At 43.2% G+C, this 18672-nt stretch overlaps 1 protein-coding gene across 3 annotated transcripts in view; it reads left to right on the forward strand.

The window, feature by feature from the left end:
• The window catches only part of RBMS3 (RNA binding motif single stranded interacting protein 3), a 932710-nt gene that overhangs the window by 366442 nt on the left and 547596 nt on the right, over positions 1 to 18672 (forward strand). The window lies entirely within an intron of this gene.

An 18672-nucleotide genomic window follows, 5' to 3' on the forward strand; every position in this document is an offset into this window, starting at 1 on the left:
GTTCTGGCTGGGAGCAGTGAGAGTGTTCCATGCAGAGGTTACGTACTGGAGGCTACGTACATTACGTAACCTCACTCCTCTCACAGGCTTCCAGCAGCAATGCCCTCCACAGTGTGGCGCTCTATGCAGTACTCGGCGTATGTATTGGGCCGGTCATGGCTGCATAACAGGTTTACATATAAATATTACAGAGTCACAAGTTCACAAATAACAATACTAGCAAAGCTGATACTTCGTATCCAAGTGAATAAAGTCAACAACTTTGAGGGGGGTATCCAGTTAGCCACGGTCACTTACCACGGCTAATTGTCTTACTGGGGGATATCCCATTAGGCCTGATAAGCCGTCGTGGACCGTGGCTTATTGGAGTATTTGGAATGGCTAGTGAAGCCTTCTGCTGAGCCATGTGTATCAAGTTTTTGCCTGTGGCAGCGTTTGATCCGCCGGTGCCACAGGAGGGGGAAGTCACAACCCACTCCTGAGGGGGGGCTAGGGGCACCGCGGCTGCTAACAGTGTAAGAATGAGTGTAGCTGCCTGGCGGGTAAAATGGGGTAGCACGCTGGAAAACTTTGCAAATAGTGTGGCGTGGTAAGAGGGGGGAGGAAGATGGGCCGTCTGCTTCTATTGCTACTACAAAATAAAAACTACAATGCAAACATTGTAGTAGGTGGTGGTGGTGGGGATGGGCTGACTGCATCGTCTACTACAATTACTAGCTGCTACTTACCCTTACCCTCTCCCTACCCCCAGCACTGCCTGCACCTAATCCCCTCCTTGCCCCTCAGTACTGCCGCAGCTGTTATCTACCCTTACCCACAGGACTACATACCCCTAACCCCCTACTTCCCCCCCAGTATGGCCTATCTGCTGTCTGTTCTTGCCCCCTCCCGACCCCCATATTTCTGAAGTATCAATGTATACCAGAGAAATATTATCAGTAATTAATGATCATTAATTACCTGTCCCGGGTTTTCTTCTGCTGTGGTTCACCTTGAATAGTTGCCATGAGAAGTTTGGAGTCAAGTTGGACTCGCAATAGGCAGCGATGTCGTTTGCTTGATGTTCCCCTTACATGTGTCATGGAGAAGGCCCACATGGAAAAAGATAGAAACATGATAATATGTTCCTGGTTTACACTGGTACTTAGAAAACAAACACTACATGTATCTATCTATCTATCTATCTATCTATCTATCTATCTATCTATCTATCTATCTATCTATCTACCCAAAAGCAGCAAAAGGGACCTCCATAAATACACTATTGGTGATAGGGAAATAGAGGGATATAAAGGCTAATGCCATTATACCATACTTGCCTGCTTTATTAAGTACTGTATCACCTTCCTTTCCGGAAGAAGCCTGAAGAGGAGATGCAGGTTTCCTTACAGGACCCCGGGATACCATTCTATTTATCTCCAATTCTGCCCACTTCATTAGGAAGTTGGCGGAATATAGCAGGTGTGCCCACTTTTCTGGGGATGCGGGGGACTGCGTTAAAAATCAGATGTCTCCAGCATGTCTGTGAGAGCAGGTATGTATGCATTACATATTATGCCACACACCAAAATGCCCATTACACATTATGCCACACACAGTTATGCCCTTGACACCATTTTATGCCCCACACATAATAATACCCTTTACAAATTATGTTTCACAGTAAGGCTTCTAAATACTTTTAAATTACCTGCTCGTTGTCAGGGGTTTCGTTCTTGTTGCCAGGGGTTCCATGCTCGTTTCCAGGGTTTTCATGCTTGTTGCCAAGGATTACATGAATAGAAATCATCAATGGTTGATAGCTGATGTCAAATATTTACATGACTACATCAATGGTAGAGACACCACGATGGGTCCCCCCCAATGCCAGGCACGGAACCTAGCTCCACTCCCGACAGACCAGCCAAACGCTGCCCCCAGGCTCTAATTGGCAGGCGGCTTACTAATCCATTGCACAGGGATGACCATAGATTGTTGAAACCATTGATGGTTTACCTGTGAATGGTTTTATACCATTGAGGTTAACCATCAAAGGTACCATCGATGGTGACCATTGATGATTAACCCACTGATGGCCACCCCTACTACCTCCATCTTCAGCTGTGGGGGTCAATATCAGGAATTCTTCACATTCCTGATAAAGGTTGAGTATCTCTTAACCAAAATTCAAAATCCCACATTTTTGGGTCCCCTACTGAGATAAGGACATATGTATTATATATTATGTGTATATATAGATATAGTATATAGATATATAATATAATATACATATATATGTGTCATTATCTCAGCAGTGGAACAAAAAATATGTGATTTTGAATTATGGATAAGGGATACTCAACCCATTGGTAAACCTGGCAGCAATGCATCTTCTATAGAAACTAGTGATGTGCACCGGAAATTTTTCGGGTTTTGTGTTTTGGTTTTGGATTCGGTTCCGCGGCCGTGTTTAGGATTGGGACGCGTTTTGGCAAAACCTCCCTGAAAATTTTTTGTCGGATTCGGGTGTGTTTTTTTACAAAAAACCCTCAAAAACAGCTTAAATCATAGAATTTGGGGGTCATTTTGATCCCATGGTATTATTAACCTCAATAACCATAATTTCCACTCATTTCCAGTCTATTCTGAACACCTTACACCTCACAATATTATTTTTAGTCCTAAAATTTGCACCGAGGTCACTGGATGACTAAGCTAAGCGACCCAAGTGGCCGACACAAACACCTGGCCCATCTAGGAGTGGCAACGCAGTGTCAGACAGGATGGCACTTCAAAAAATAGTCCCCAAAAAACACATGATGCAAAGAAAAAAAGAGGTGCAATGAGGTAGCTGTGTGACTAACCTAAGCGACCCAACTGGCCGACACAAACACCTGGCTCATCTAGGAGTGGCACTGCAGTGTCAGACAGGATGGGCGATTTAAAAAATAGTCCCCAAACAGCACATGATGCAAAGAAAAAAAGAGGTGCACCAAGGTCGCTGGATGGCTAAGCTAAGCGACCCAAGTGGCCAACACAAACACCTGGCCCATCTAGGAGTGGCACTGCAGTGTCATACAGGATGGCAGATTTAAAAAATAGTCCCCAAACAGCACATGATGTAAAAAAAAAAAAAGAGGTGCACCAAGGTCGCTGGATGGCTAAGCTAAGCGACCCAAGTGGCTGACACAAACACCTGGCCCATCTAGGAGTGGCACTGCAGTTTTCTAGTGAGAGGATGAGTGCTTCCATCCTCATGCGAATCTGAACCACTAGCCATGAACATAGGCCAGGGCCTCAGCCGTTCCTTGCCACTCCGTGTCGTAAATGGCATATTGGCAAGTTTGCGCTTCTCATCAGATGCTTTTAGTTTTGATTTTTGGGTCATTTTACTGAACTTTTGTAGTATACTTGACGACACAGAGATAGAGCAATGGACTACTGTACCGTACTGCTATATATATACTGGTGGTCAGCAAAATTCTGCACTGTCCTCCTACTATATAGTATACTGCGAACAACTAAAATGCAGCACAGGCATGGATGCATAGTATACTTGACGACACAGAGGTAGAGCTATGGACTACTGTACCATACTGCTATATACTGTATATACTGGAGGTCAGCAAAATTCTGCACTGTCCTCCTACTATATAGTATACTGCGCACAACTAAAATGCAGCACAGGTATGGATGCAAAGTATACTTGACGACACAGAGGTAGAGCAGTTGACTACTGTACCGTACTGCTATATATATATACTGGTGGTCAGAAAAATTCTGCATTGTCCTCCTACTATATAGTATAATGCACACAACTAAAATGCAGCACAGGTATGGATGAATAGTATACTTGACGACACAGAGGTAGAGCAGTGGACTAATGTACCGTACTGCTATATATATACTGGTGGTCAGCAAAATTCTGCACTGTCCTCCTATATAGTATACTGCGCACAACTAAAATGCAGCACAGGTATGGATGCATAGTATACTTGACGACACAGAGGTAGAGCAGTGGACTACTGTACCGTACTGCTATATATATACTGGTGGTCAGCAAAATTCTGCACTGTCCTCCTACGATATAGTATACTGCGCACAACTAAAATGCTGCACAGGTATGGATGCATAGTATACTTGATGACACAGAGGTAGAGCAGTGGACTACTGTACCGTACTGCTATATATATACTAGTGGTCAGCAAAATTCTGCACTGTCCTCCTACTATATACTGCGCACAACTAAAATACAGCACAGGTATGGATGCATAGTATACTTGATGACACAGGTAGAGCAGTGGACTACTGTACCGTACTGCTATATATTTACTGGTGGTCAGCAAAATTCTGCATTGTCCTTCTACTATATACTGCACACAACTAAAATGCAGCACAGGTATGGATGCATAGTATACTTGATGACACAGAGGTAGAGCAGTGGACTACTGTACCGTACTGCTATATATATACTGGTGGTCAGCAAAATTCTGCACTGTTCTCCCATTATATAGTATACTGCGAACAACTAAAATGCAGCACAGGTATGGATGCATAGTATACTTGACGACACAGAGGTAGAGCAGTGGACTACTGTACCGTACTGCTATATATTTACTGGTGGTCAGCAAAATTCTGCATTGTCCTTCTACTATATACTGCACACAACTAAAATGCAGCACAGGTATGGATGCATAGTATACTTGATGACACAGAGGTAGAGCAGTGGACTACTGTACCGTACTGCTATATATATACTGGTGGTCAGCAAAATTCTGCAATGTCCTCCTACTATATAGTATACTGCGCAAAACTAAAATGCAGCAAACGTATGGATGCATAGTATACTTGACGACACAGAGGTAGAGCAGTGGACTACTGTACCGTACTGCTATATATATACTGGTGGTCAGCAAAATTCTGCACTGTCCTCCTACTATATACTGCGCACAACTAAAATGCAGCAAAGGTATGGATGCATAGTATACTTGACGACATAGAGGTATAGCAGTGGACTACTGTACCGTACTGCTATATATATACTGGTGGTCAGCAAAATTCTGCACTGTCCTCCTACTATATACTGCGCGCAATTAAAATGCAGCACAGGTATGGATGCATAGTATACTTGACGACACAGAGGTAGAGCAGTGGACTACTGTACCGTACTGCTATATATATACTGGTGGTCAGCAAAATTCTGCACTGTCCTCCTACTATATACTATGCACAACTAAAATGCAGCACAGGTATGGATGCATAGTATACTTGACGACACAGAGGTATAGCAGTGGACTACTGTACCGTACTGCTATATATATACTGGTGGTCAGCAAAATTCTGCACTGTCCTCCTACTATATACTGCGCGCAACTAAAATGCAGCACAGGTATGGATGCATAGTATACTTGACGACACAGAGGTAGAGCAGTGGACTACTGTACCGTACTGCTATATATATACTGGTGGTCAGCAAAATTCTGCACTGTCCTCCTACTATATACTGCGCGCAATTAAAATGCAGCACAGGTATGGATGCATAGTATACTTGACGACACAGAGGTAGAGCAGTGGACTACTGTACCGTACTGCTATATATATACTGGTGGTCAGCAAAATTCTGCACTGTCCTCCTACTATATACTATGCACAACTAAAATGCAGCACAGGTATGGATGCATAGTATACTTGACGACACAGAGGTATAGCAGTGGACTACTGTACCGTACTGCTATATATATACTGGTGGTCAGCAAAATTCTGCACTGTCCTCCTACTATATACTGCGCGCAACTAAAATGCAGCACAGGTATGGATGCATAGTATACTTGACGACACAGAGGTAGAGCAGTGGACTACTGTACCGTACTGCTATATATATACTGGTGGTCAGCAAAATTCTGCACTGTCCTCCTACTATATACTACGCACAACTAAAATGCAGCACAGGTATGGATGCATAGTATACTTGACGACACAGAGGTAGAGCAGTGGACTACTGTATCGTGCTGCTATATATATACTGGTGGTCAGCAAAATTCTGCACTGTCCTCCTATATAGTATACTGCGCACAGCTAAAATGCAGCACAGGTATGGATGCATAGTATACTTGACGACACAGAGCAGTGGACTACTGTACCGTACTGCTATATATATACTGGTGGTCAGCAAAATTCTGCACTGTCCTCCTACGATATAGTATACTGCGCACAACTAAAATGCTGCACAGGTATGGATGCATAGTATACTTGATGACACAGAGGTAGAGCAGTGGACTACTGTACCGTACTGCTATATATATACTGGTGGTCAGCAAAATTCTGCACTGTCCTCCTACTATATACTGCGCACAACTAAAATGCAGCACAGGTATGGATGCATAGTATACTTGACGACACAGGTAGAGCAGTGGACCACTATACCGTACTGCTATATATATACTGGTAGTCAGCAAAATTCTGCACCGTCCTCCCACTGTATAGTATACTGCGAACAACTAAAATGCTGCACAGGTATGGATGCATAGTATATTTGACCACACAGAGGTAGAGCAGTGGACGACTGTACCGTACTGCTATATATATATAATGGTGGTCAGCAAAATTCTGCATTGTTCTCCTACTATATACTGCACACAACTAAAATGCAGTACAGGTATGGATGCATAGTATACTTGATGACACAGAGGTAGAGCAGTGGACTACTGTACCGTACTGCTATATATATAGTGGTGGTCAGCAAAATTCTGCACTGTCCTCCTACTATATAGTATACTGCGCACAACTAAAATGCATCAAAGGTATGGATGCATAGTATACTTGACGACACAGAGGTAGAGCAGTGGACTACTGTACAGTACTGCTATATATATACTGGTGGTCAGCAAAATTCTGCACTGTCCTCCTACTATATACTGCGCACAACTAAAATGCAGCAAAGGTATGGATGCATAGTATACTTGACGATACAGAGGTAGAGCAGTGGACTACTGTACCGTACTGCTAAATATATACTGGTGGTCAGCAAAATTCTGCACTGTCCTCCTACTATATAGTATACTGCGCACAACTAAAATGCAGCACAGGTATGGGTGCATAGTATACTTGATGACACAGAGGTAGAGCAGTGGACTACTGTACCGTACTGCTATATATATACTGGTGGTCAGCAAAATCCTGCACTGTCCTCCCACTATATACTAAGCACAACTAAAATGCAGCACAGGTATGGATGCATAGTATTCTTGACGACACAGAGGTAGAGCAGTGGACTACTTTACCATACTGCTGTATATATACTGGTGGTCAGCAAAATTCTGCACTGTCCTCCCATTATATAGTATACTGCGAACAACTAAAATGCAGCACAGGTATGGATGCATAGTATACTTGACGACACAGAGGTAGAGCAGTGGACTACTGTACCGTACTGCTATATATATACTGGTGGTCAGCAAAATTCTGCAATGTCCTCCTACTATATAGTATACTGCGCAAAACTAAAATGCAGCAAACGTATGGATTCATAGTATACTTGACGACACAGAGGTAGAGCAGTGGACTACTGTACCGTACTGCTATATATATACTGGTGGTCAGCAAAATTCTGCACTGTCCTCCTACTATATACTGCGCACAACTAAAATGCAGCAAAGGTATGGATGCATAGTATACTTGACGACACAGAGGTATAGCAGTGGACTACTGTACCGTACTGCTATATATATACTGGTGGTCAGCAAAGTTCTGCACTGTCCTCCTACTATATACTGCGCGCAACTAAAATGCAGCACAAGTATGGATGCATAGTATACTTGACGACACAGAGGTAGAGCAGTGAACTACTGTACCGTACTGCTATATATATACTGGTGGTCAGCAAAATTCTGCACTGTCCTCCTACTATATACTATGCACAACTAAAATGCAGCACAGGTATGGATGCATAGTATACTTGACGACACAGAGGTATAGCAGTTGTCTACTGTACCGTACTGCTATATATATACTGGTGGTCAGCAAAATTCTGCACTGTCCTCCTACTATATACTGCGCGCAACTAAAATGCAGCACAGGTATGGATGCATAGTATACTTGACGACACAGAGGTAGAGCAGTGGACTACTGTACCGTACTGCTATATATATACTGGTGGTCAGCAAAATTCTGCACTGTCCTCCTACTATATACTACGCACAACTAAAATGCAGCACAGGTATGGATGCATAGTATACTTGACGACACAGAGGTAGAGCAGTGGACTACTGTATCGTGCTGCTATATATATACTGGTGGTCAGCAAAATTCTGCACTGTCCTCCTATATAGTATACTGCGCACAACTAAAATGCAGCACAGGTATGGATGCATAGTATACTTGACGACACAGAGGTAGAGCAGTGGACTACTGTACCGTACTGCTATATATATACTGGTGGTCAGCAAAATTCTGCACTGTCCTCCTACGATATAGTATACTGCGCACAACTAAAATGCTGCACAGGTATGGATGCATAGTATACTTGATGACACAGCGGTAGAGCAGTGGACTACTGTACCGTACTGCTATATATATACTGGTGGTCAGCAAAATTCTGCACTGTCCTCCTGCTATATACTGCGCACAACTAAAATGCAGCACAGGTATGGATGCAAAGTATACTTGACGACACAGGTAGAGCAGTGGACCACTATACCGTACTGCTATATATATACTGGTAGTCAGCAAAATTCTGCACCGTCCTCCCACTGTATAGTATACTGCGAACAACTAAAATGCTGCACAGGTATGGATGCATAGTATATTTGACCACACAGAGGTAGAGCAGTGGACGACTGTACCGTACTGCTATATATATACTGGTGGTCAGCAAAATTCTGCATTGTTCTCCTACTATATACTGCACACAACTAAAATGCAGTACAGGTATGGATGCATAGTATACTTGATGACACAGAGGTAGAGCAGTGGACTACTGTACCGTACTGCTATATATATAGTGGTGGTCAGCAAAATTCTGCACTGTCCTCCTAATATATAGTATACTGCGCACAACTAAAATGCAGCAAAGGTATGGATGCATAGTATACTTGACGACACAGAGGTAGAGCAGTGGACTACTGTACAGTTCTGCTATATATATACTGGTGGTCAGCAAAATTCTGCACTGTCCTCCTACTATATACTGCGCACAACTAAAATGCAGCAAAGGTATGGATGTATAGTATACTTGACGATACAGAGGTAGAGCAGAGGACTACTGTACCGTACTGCTAAATATATACTGGTGGTCAACAAAATTCTGCACTGTCCTCCTACTATATAGTATACTGCGCACAACTAAAATGCAGCACAGGTATGGATGCATAGTATACTTGATGACACAGAGGTAGAGCAGTGGACTACTGTACCGTACTGCTATATATATACTGGTGGTCAGCAAAATTCTGCACTGTCCTCCCACTATATACTAAGCACAACTAAAATGCAGCACAGGTATGGATGCATAGTATTCTTGACGACACAGAGGTAGAGCAGTGGACTACTTTACCATACTGCTATATATATACTGGTGGTCAGCAAAATTCTGCACTGTCCTCCTATATAGTATACTGCGCACAACTAAAATGCAGCACAGGTATGGATGCATAGTATACTTGATGACACAGAGGTAGAGCAGTGGACTACTGTACTGTACTGCTATATATATACTGCTGGTCAGCAAAATTCTGCACTGTCCTCCTACTATATACTGCGCACAACTAAAATGCAGCACAGGTATGGATGGATAGTATACTTGACGACACAGAGGTAGAGCAATGGACTACTGTACTGCTATATATATATATATACTGGTGGTCACAGCAAAATTCTGCACTATCCTCCTACTATATACTACAATGCAGCACAGATATGAAGCGTTTTTCACGCAGAGAACGTAGATATTTTCAGCACACTGGGCACAGATATTTGCAAGCACACTGAGCACAGATATTTGCAGCACACTGAGCACAGATATTTGCAGCACACTGATCACAGAAACTGAGAGAACGCAGCCACGTCCTCTCGCTATCATCTCCAAAGCACGAGTGAAAATGGCGGCAACGCGCGGCTAATTATATAGAATACGAATCTCGCGAGAATCCGACAGCGGGATGATGATGTTCGGGCGCGCTCGGGTTAACCGAGCAAGGCGGGAAGATCCGAGGCTGCCTCGGAACCGTGTAAAATGGGTGAAGTTCGGGGGGGTTCGGATCCCGAGGAACCGAACCCGCTCATCACTAATAGAAACCAATGGGGGCTGCTGGTGGGAATGAAGGGATAATTCATACATTTACAGTAGGCGTTAACTAATATTTGCAGCGTACCCCCGAAAACGGGTATTTTCAGAGAAATAGACGCAATGATAAATGGGCCCCTGTATCTTATAGTCTCGGCTGGCTAGGCAGGAAGTAAGTGTAGTAAATCAAGGGCAAACATTCAGAAATGCTGTACTCGGCTAGAGATGCGGTCTAATGAGACTTACAGGAACGCGGAATTGCAGTGCAAGCCAGGGATCAGTATGAAGTGTGAGCATAATTAAACCCTACAACATGTGATGTTAAGAAGATCGTTTTGTGTGACCCTTTAAATTTGGTAAATTTCTCCTTACTTATTACTTTTGAAAACAGTCTCTCTGTCCCTCTGCGTCCCTAATGGTTTCATTGCAAATTTACATTTCTATTCTCTACCCCCCTCACACTTGTCGTTTCTGTCTCATCTACCTTTCTTCTTCAGCCTGTTGTTTTACTTGTGCTCGTATGACCAGGCCCCACAATTGTGGCCCCCAGGGTCTCTGCTCACCTTTGGGTGTCTCCTAGCTCCTTCACCCTACTACTAGCACTCATCCTCCACCATCCTCGATTTAGAAGGAGGGCTGAGCAACCAGGTGGTCACGATGCTCTCGTACTGCACCCGCGCGCCGCAGTCGTTACTACTGACAGATAGAGGCTACTGTGACTTCACCATTAGTCTGATGGCTGTGAGTGAAGATAGAGCTAACACCGCCTCCCTCTGCCACCTATGCTGCTACCGCGCACCGCTGTTACTCATAACTCTGCCACCTCTGCTGCTGCTGTGGACCGCTGCTGGGTAAGGCTAATGCTGCTGGCACCGCATTCTAGTTTCATGGTCTTACAGCCTTTTCTTCTATTAACAGCAAAAACTGTTACCCACTGAACTGACACGGTCACCAGCCGTGCGACCACAATCATCTTTCGGTCTGCATTTTTCAGAGGAAATCTCTTCTGCCGACCAGCTGACAGCTATATAGTGACCTCTGATCTGTCGACTTCACTGCTGAGTTTGTGTCCCCGGATGCTGTACAAACACCCCCCCCCCCCCGCCACAGGGGGAGGGATTTATTGACACAGAGATATTTATTGCTACTGGTGTTGGGGTAATATTAGATTGGAGACATATGGACTCTGGGTGGCTTAGTGCTATAATGGATATCTCTAGACACAGTGAGCAACAATACTACAGTGGGGACATATGGACACCGGGGAATGGGGGCACAAGGCCATGGGGAGGATCTGTTGTCACTTGGATGACTGGAGCATTGCTGGATTAGCAATGTATTTGATGGAGCTGCAGCTCCAGGTTCTCCATCAAAATAGGCCTACAACATCTGCTTTGCTGATGCTGTAGGCAGGAAAAAATATTTTCCTGCTACAGCAGCCTGCCAGTTATCGCCCGAGGATCACCCTTGCAGTGCGTTGTGACTCCCCCTTCCTGTGGCACCGGCGCATCAAAAACTGCCACAGGCGAAATCTTGATACACATGGCGGCTCAGTGGAAGGCTTCACTAGCCCTCTCAAAATCTCCAGTAAACCACGGTTCTCTCCAGCTTATCGGGGCTAATGGGATATCCCCCTGTAAGACAATTAGCTGTGGTAATTGACCATGGCTAACTGGATACCCCACTCAAAGTTGTTGACTTTATTCACTGGAATTGTGACTCTGTGATATTAAATGTTTTTATATGTAGACCTGTTATGTAGCCAGGGCCCGACGCATATTCCTAAAACTCAGCTGCATAGAGCGCCACACTGTGGAGGGTGCCACTGCTGCAATACCTGGACTTCTAGCTGGAAGCATGTGAGAGGAGTGAGGTTACATAATGCACGTAGCCTTCAGTATGTAACCGCTGCATGGAACACTCTCACCGCTCCCGGCCAGCACCTGCGACTAATCAGAGCACTCCGGGGTGAGGTGCGATAATGGCGGCGGCCGCCGCTTCTGCTCTCCCAGCTACTGCTCTCCTGTGCGGGGTGACTAGAATGGCAAAGCCCCTCATTCAAAGTCAGACTGCTGGCGCTCCGAGAGTGACCCGACTCTTTAGCCAAGGTTGGGGCCATGAGATGGTGAGAAAACCTTCTGGTGATGAGAGGGAGATGAAGTGACCCGGGGGCACTGTACAGTCTACCCGGCAGCAGCAGTAGACAGAGGAGTGTCCTTTAATGTATATGTGCAGGATGGGGGATACCACAGGGTGACCTGCACATGGAGTCCCTTCTCTGCCCGCTGCTGCTTCCCGACTCCGGAGATGTGACAGACTGACAGCATAAGGCACGCACCCGTGCCACATTGCCCACAGAGAGTCTGGACCGCTGGGTGGGGTGAGGTGAGCGGGGAGATGGGGAGGGAAAGCACTCGGCCAGGTTTCCACTGTATCAGCCTCGGACCGCGCCACCTACTATCTCCCAGTCACCCCTTCCTCCCCAGTCACCCACTATCTGCCTCAGGCTGACAAAACAAAATCTACGGAAACAGCCCTGTTTTCATCTGAAAATGGGGCGTTTTCTATCAAAAATACGCAGGTTTCACTGAACCTGTGTGTTTCGTGAGAAAATTTATTTTTTTACAGGTGACCAAATTGGATAGCCTGTAAAGCACTATCGGGGAAACATTGGTAAAATGTTTTAAAAAAGTCAGTTCTTGTGCCCGATGTTTCTTCTCAGGTAATTGGATACCCCCCCTTAGTCAGCATATAAAAGACCAAGCTCATTAAGTACAACCTTTCTAAATTCTGGTGTTGATCCAGATTAAAGCTAAGTAAAACCACAACTTGTTCTCATAAATATTTTAAAAACCTCATGAGCGGCAATCAGATTAATTTCCTTAATCACTCCACTAATGCTTAACAATCATAGCAGGAGATACAAATTCCTTTTAAAAGCAACCAATTTCTGTAACTGTATCCTCTGATAAAGAATTTTAGTCTAACCATGGACTGTATTCAATTAGCCGTGGTCATGTACCACAATGGGAAAAGGGTGGCTCTGCAGCCTCGGGTTTTAACACCTGGGGTTAATCAATTAGATACGGATTTCTGTTCAAAATCTCCAGTAACTCCACATTTACTGCAGCTTGCAGTCTGATTGTGGGTCTAATTGAATAGCCATGTGGGATCAATTAGTCCATTGTAATTAATCACAGCTAATTGAATCTATCTGGCACATGTTTCTTCCCGTTGTACATTAGGGGATATATTCAATTGAAGTTGAAAGCTGCTGTCTGTCGAAAAGAAGGCAGTTTTCATCTTTTTTAGGTTGGAAGGGGTTCCGACCTATTCAATCTAACCCCAAATTATTCGACAAGTTGAGGAATTCGACTTGTCAAAAAGCACGTGGATCGGCGGAATAGCTGCCGATCCATGTGCTTGTGTCGAAAATAGGGCCAGGTTTTGGCCCCCTTTTCGACCATCTCAATTCGACTTTAAAAAAATTCGAAGGCAGATGCGGGAGAAGAGACGAGGAGAGCCGCGGGCAGCAAGACGGGAAGAGCAGTGCCGGAGGATGTATCACAGCAGCCACTCACAGCAGGGTCCACCCGGCTCAAGCAAGCGAGACCTCGCTTGCTGGTGCCAGGTGGACGCTGCCGTGAGCGGCGGCTGTGATGTGGGGACGGGGAGAGGAGGGATGGGGAGAGGCAAAGAGACGGGGTGGGGGGAGACGGGGGAGAGCCGTGGGCAGACGGGGGAGAGCAGCGCTACAGCATCGGCTATATAGCCACTGCTGTAGCGCTGCTCTCCCCCATCTGCCCGCGGCTCTCCCCCAGTCTAAGCTACCGCATCTCAATTCGACTTTTTTTAAAGTCGAATTGAGAATGCGTTGAATAGCCCAGGTCGGATCCGTTCCGACAAATGAATGTCGGAACGGATCCTTCTTCAATTGAATATACCCCTAGGTGTCCGTTCTTACCAGCACAGGCATGAGGTATGATAAACTCATTATTATTCAGGCATATTAATTAGGTCATCGATAAAGGATCTTTTGTCAATCTATTATTCAATGTTGATAACTAATCTAACCCCTCCATTCCCTTTATAAAGTCATGCTCCTGCAGCCTGAAGCCTCTCTTGTCCTTTCATGGTTGGTGAAATGGTACCAGTAGTACTGTAGCAGCCCCCAGAGAAATGCTCCATTATCTGCCCCCTCCCTCCACCACCTCCTCCTCCAGAATAAATGACTGTACCTACTATATTCTTACTTTTACTACACAGTGTGGCTTATATTTCTCAAAGGTGCACTACAGCAATACAAACCAAATCAGACTTTTGCTATCAGACATTTGTATTAGACAGATGAAAGGTCATTTCTGATTGGTTGCTATGATTTCAATAAAATGTTGTACCTTTCAACACTTTTAGGTAAAATTAGTTATGTTAAGTATAGTTTGAATTTCTGTTTTAGGGATTGTGGCTTTTAAATGTAAACCCTCTGACCCAGAACCACTGGAATTTTCATCTAGTTTTCCCTCATTTATCACAAATTATCACTAAAGCAAGGAATTGTCTATTTACTATACTATATGCTGCGGGTTTAATAAGCAGTATTGTGGGGTTTGTTGTTTGACAATGTATTGTATATCATGTTCCTTTTCCACATAAATGAACTTCCTCTGCAGGCCTTGTACAAGGATACTCACAAAAAGCAATCACTAAGAAGTTAGAAGGAAATGAAATAGGATTATTTTGTTTTCACGGCACATACAAAACTACGTGTCTGGCATCTGTAGGAGCTGGACTGGGGAAAGACATTTTAGGCTTCTTTCAGTAGTTTATCAGGTACAATGCCAACTGAAGAATGATATATCATTAAAATTCCCGACTGCAAAGAATGAGATATGCATTTTGTTGTACAGTATTTGCTTTGTGTTCCCAGGTGTTGCGGTTTTCTCAAGGCAGTCCCAGTTGTTATCACAGGAAAACATGCTTAAGCTGGTGCCTCACTTGGATTTGTGAATTTCCTATTTCATACCATCCATGATTTCCATTTCTGCCATAGGAACAGTGTGGATGCACCACTGTGTGCATGACCATTGCTGTGCCTCCCCCTGCTCTTTTTCCCACCCCTAAAATCATTCCTTCAATTCCCCTATATACCAGCATTGCAGGGACACCTTTCAGAAGGGTATACTGTACCTTCCAGCTGTCATGGAATCAAGAGGGATTAATGGTGAAAGGGACTGTATTCTGTTTAGATGCACTGGGTTCAGCACAGAGGGGATTGTTGAGGTTTGTTAGCAAACCAAAAAAGTTAACAACTGGGCAAAACCATGTGGCATTGCAGGTGGGGAAGATGAAACATGTGCAGAGAGAGCTAGATTTGGGTGGGTTATATTGTTTCTGTGCAGAGTAAATACTGGCTGCTTTATTTTTATACTACTATTTAGATTTCAGTTTCAATACACCACACCCAAATCTAAATATCTCTGCACATGTACCATCTGCCCCACCTGCAGTGCAACATGGTTTTGCCCAACTGCTAACTTTTTGGTTTGCAATTAAACTTAAATAAGGCCAAGAGTCCGTAAAAAATATTTTAATATTTTGGCAAGTACTGCGTACCTTATATATGTCTTATGACTGTAAATATTTCCCAAGTACCCCCTAGTGTATATCAGTACCCCAATAAAGGTATACATTTATATCAAGTGCATATAAATGTTTGACAAGTAACTGTACAGTATATCTTTAAAAGTATATTTAAAAAAATATAAATAAAATAACAGCACTTCGATTTTTTTTACTATATATGTACGGTCTCATGAGTAGCGCCTCTCTCATATTCCCTTCTTGTCTGCACTCTCTTGTATTTTGTTCTACTGTATTACGTTTCTTGTATGTACTGTACTGGGCTTATGACTGTTTTGTATTTTGTTTATTTCGTGTTATGCTTAATTTCACTATATTATTACATTGCGTCTTTTGCTCTGTATTTTGTTTGTTAGACCTTTATTTTGTATGTACAGTACTAGTGTCAGAGTGGGGCATGAAGGGTTCACCAGGGAAATGCAGTGGTAGAGACCCATGCTTAGAGTCTTAGCTAACCATTAGTGCATGGTCTGTGCCCCTTCAGAGATAAATATATGTAGTAAATACTGCTATTGCATGCATGATAATGTTCCAGATTAATAACAGCAATGCAGTATAGAAAATACACCACAGAACTTTTAGCGATTTTGCGATTTTCTCAGAACAGCTTCTGCTAAAAAATGCATGTAAAGAGCCGCCTAGAAAGGTAAAAGACGCACACCGATGCACTCGCAAATATGCGTAGGCATTCACATAATTACAATGCATATGCAGAAATCAAGTAACATTGACATTTCCGACTCATGCACATGCCGGAATAATACGTGAAAGCAGTTGCAGCCACGCCATGTTTTTAAATGCAGTAATCACAGCTGACATCAGAGGCATGCCATGAAAACGCCCATAACACATCTGCGTTTTCCCAACCACTCCCCACAAATGCCATGTAACCTCCCACAAACTACAACTTCCTGGTAATCACTATATGATCGCACTTTGGTGGGCCTGCGATCGCATTGTGAATGCATTTTGGCCTTTGTGCACACACAATGCGGTGCATGCACAGTTATCTGATAATTGGGTCAATTTGCGAATTTGCAATTTTGCAACTGAAGCTAAATTAAGCCCACAGTTATTTATGTTAAAATTCAACCATAAAGGGGTATATTTATCATTAAATATTTGCGGAATATTCTCCCATAACATCCGATTTTAGGGGGTACCAGCACATATTAAGGATGCCCCAGATGTACTATGGTGGGATCTCAGCAGATATCTCTGATCTCTGCTGCGGTTCCTCCATTTTCGTCCACAAATACAGACTCCTTAGGTTGCTGTGGTGGCTGCTGTGCTGCCGGATTTACAAAGCTCTGGAATGTGGATTGTGATAAATATGCCCCCAAATGTGAATTCAGTTCCAAGATTTTAAATCTTTTACAATTTTCAGGTTGTCCCATTGGAGTACCAGCTGAAATATAAAGATAACATCGAAAGTAAATAGAACATTTGGTAATGTAAGCATACTCTGCTTTATATAAAAAAAAATTATAAAAAACTTGGAAAAACCTCGGATTGCTTGAAAGTGTGCCAAGAATATAGCAAGGAAATGTCAACAAATAGCTACACACATAAATAAATGTACATATAAAAATACTATTAATTGAATAAATATATAAATGTAATTTTATATGATGTTTTATTTTTCATCAACGTCATCTAAGATTACTTAAATACAAGTACCGTTTATGTGTTCATTGACTGGGACTGTGCACTGAAAGCTAATTACCATGCATACTGTTTGGATGTCTGCCCATATAAATGTTTCAATATATCCTATTGACATTAACTTTATGTTAGAAAGTCATATTATTTATAATATACAATATTTCCACATCAAAACATAACATGCAATATCAAGATTGATACACATGAACCAACAACTAATACCAAGTACATTCTACCAAAGTAAAATCTTGCTTAGAGGGAAAATTTTATAAAAATAAATGTTCAACATAAAACCTATGCAAATATACTGTAGCAAAATGGGCAAATATCCTGTATATTAATTTAAAATACACTTTCAGTTATTGTAAATAGCCACCAATAACCTGTGCAAGGTCTGACCTGGTTATAGACAAGAGCATTAAAGGGTTATCCAATTACCCACGGTCAATGACCGCAGATACTGTAATTGTGCCACTGGGGGTTATCCAATTAGCCATGTTGCGGTGCGCTCTTCCCCCGATGCCGGCCTTTACCAGGGATTATTCTTCGGATGCCGCATAATCCGCGATGAGTGTCCTGTCAGAGCCTAGATAATTTATCCCCATTCCCATGTGTTATCACACGATCGCGGGTACAATTTCGGCCAATAAGAACCGCCTCTAATTGGATCCCGCAATATTGACCATTGGTCATTAATCGTTATAACCAGAGGTTTTTGTCAGCCGAAACTGCATTGAGGCTATTTTGATAGCTTGGTGTCTATCTGCCTTCCAGGACTAGGTCAGAGAGTGGATCTTATTTAAACTCCTGCCGGTGGCCTGCACTTCCTTCTAAATTGGGGCCCCGTACAAGTCGGGACTAGGTTGGGATTGCTAGAAACAATACTACTTACTTATATAGATAATGTGTAATAATATAGGCCTTATGAATCTTTCCCAATGAGACCCAGACTCTTTTTCTCAAGGTTAATTGGGATATTGAAAATTCCTGTGCACACGTGTCACATACACATACCCCCAAACCATTCTAATTTCATTGGACTGTCAGCAAATTTAACCCGAGTTACAGTAGGTATTTATTGTGCCCACTGCAACACAATTACAGCCCCA

Source organism: Pseudophryne corroboree, chromosome 5 (genome assembly GCF_028390025.1).
Source record: "Pseudophryne corroboree isolate aPseCor3 chromosome 5, aPseCor3.hap2, whole genome shotgun sequence".
Classification (NCBI taxonomy): Eukaryota; Metazoa; Chordata; class Amphibia; order Anura; family Myobatrachidae; genus Pseudophryne; species Pseudophryne corroboree.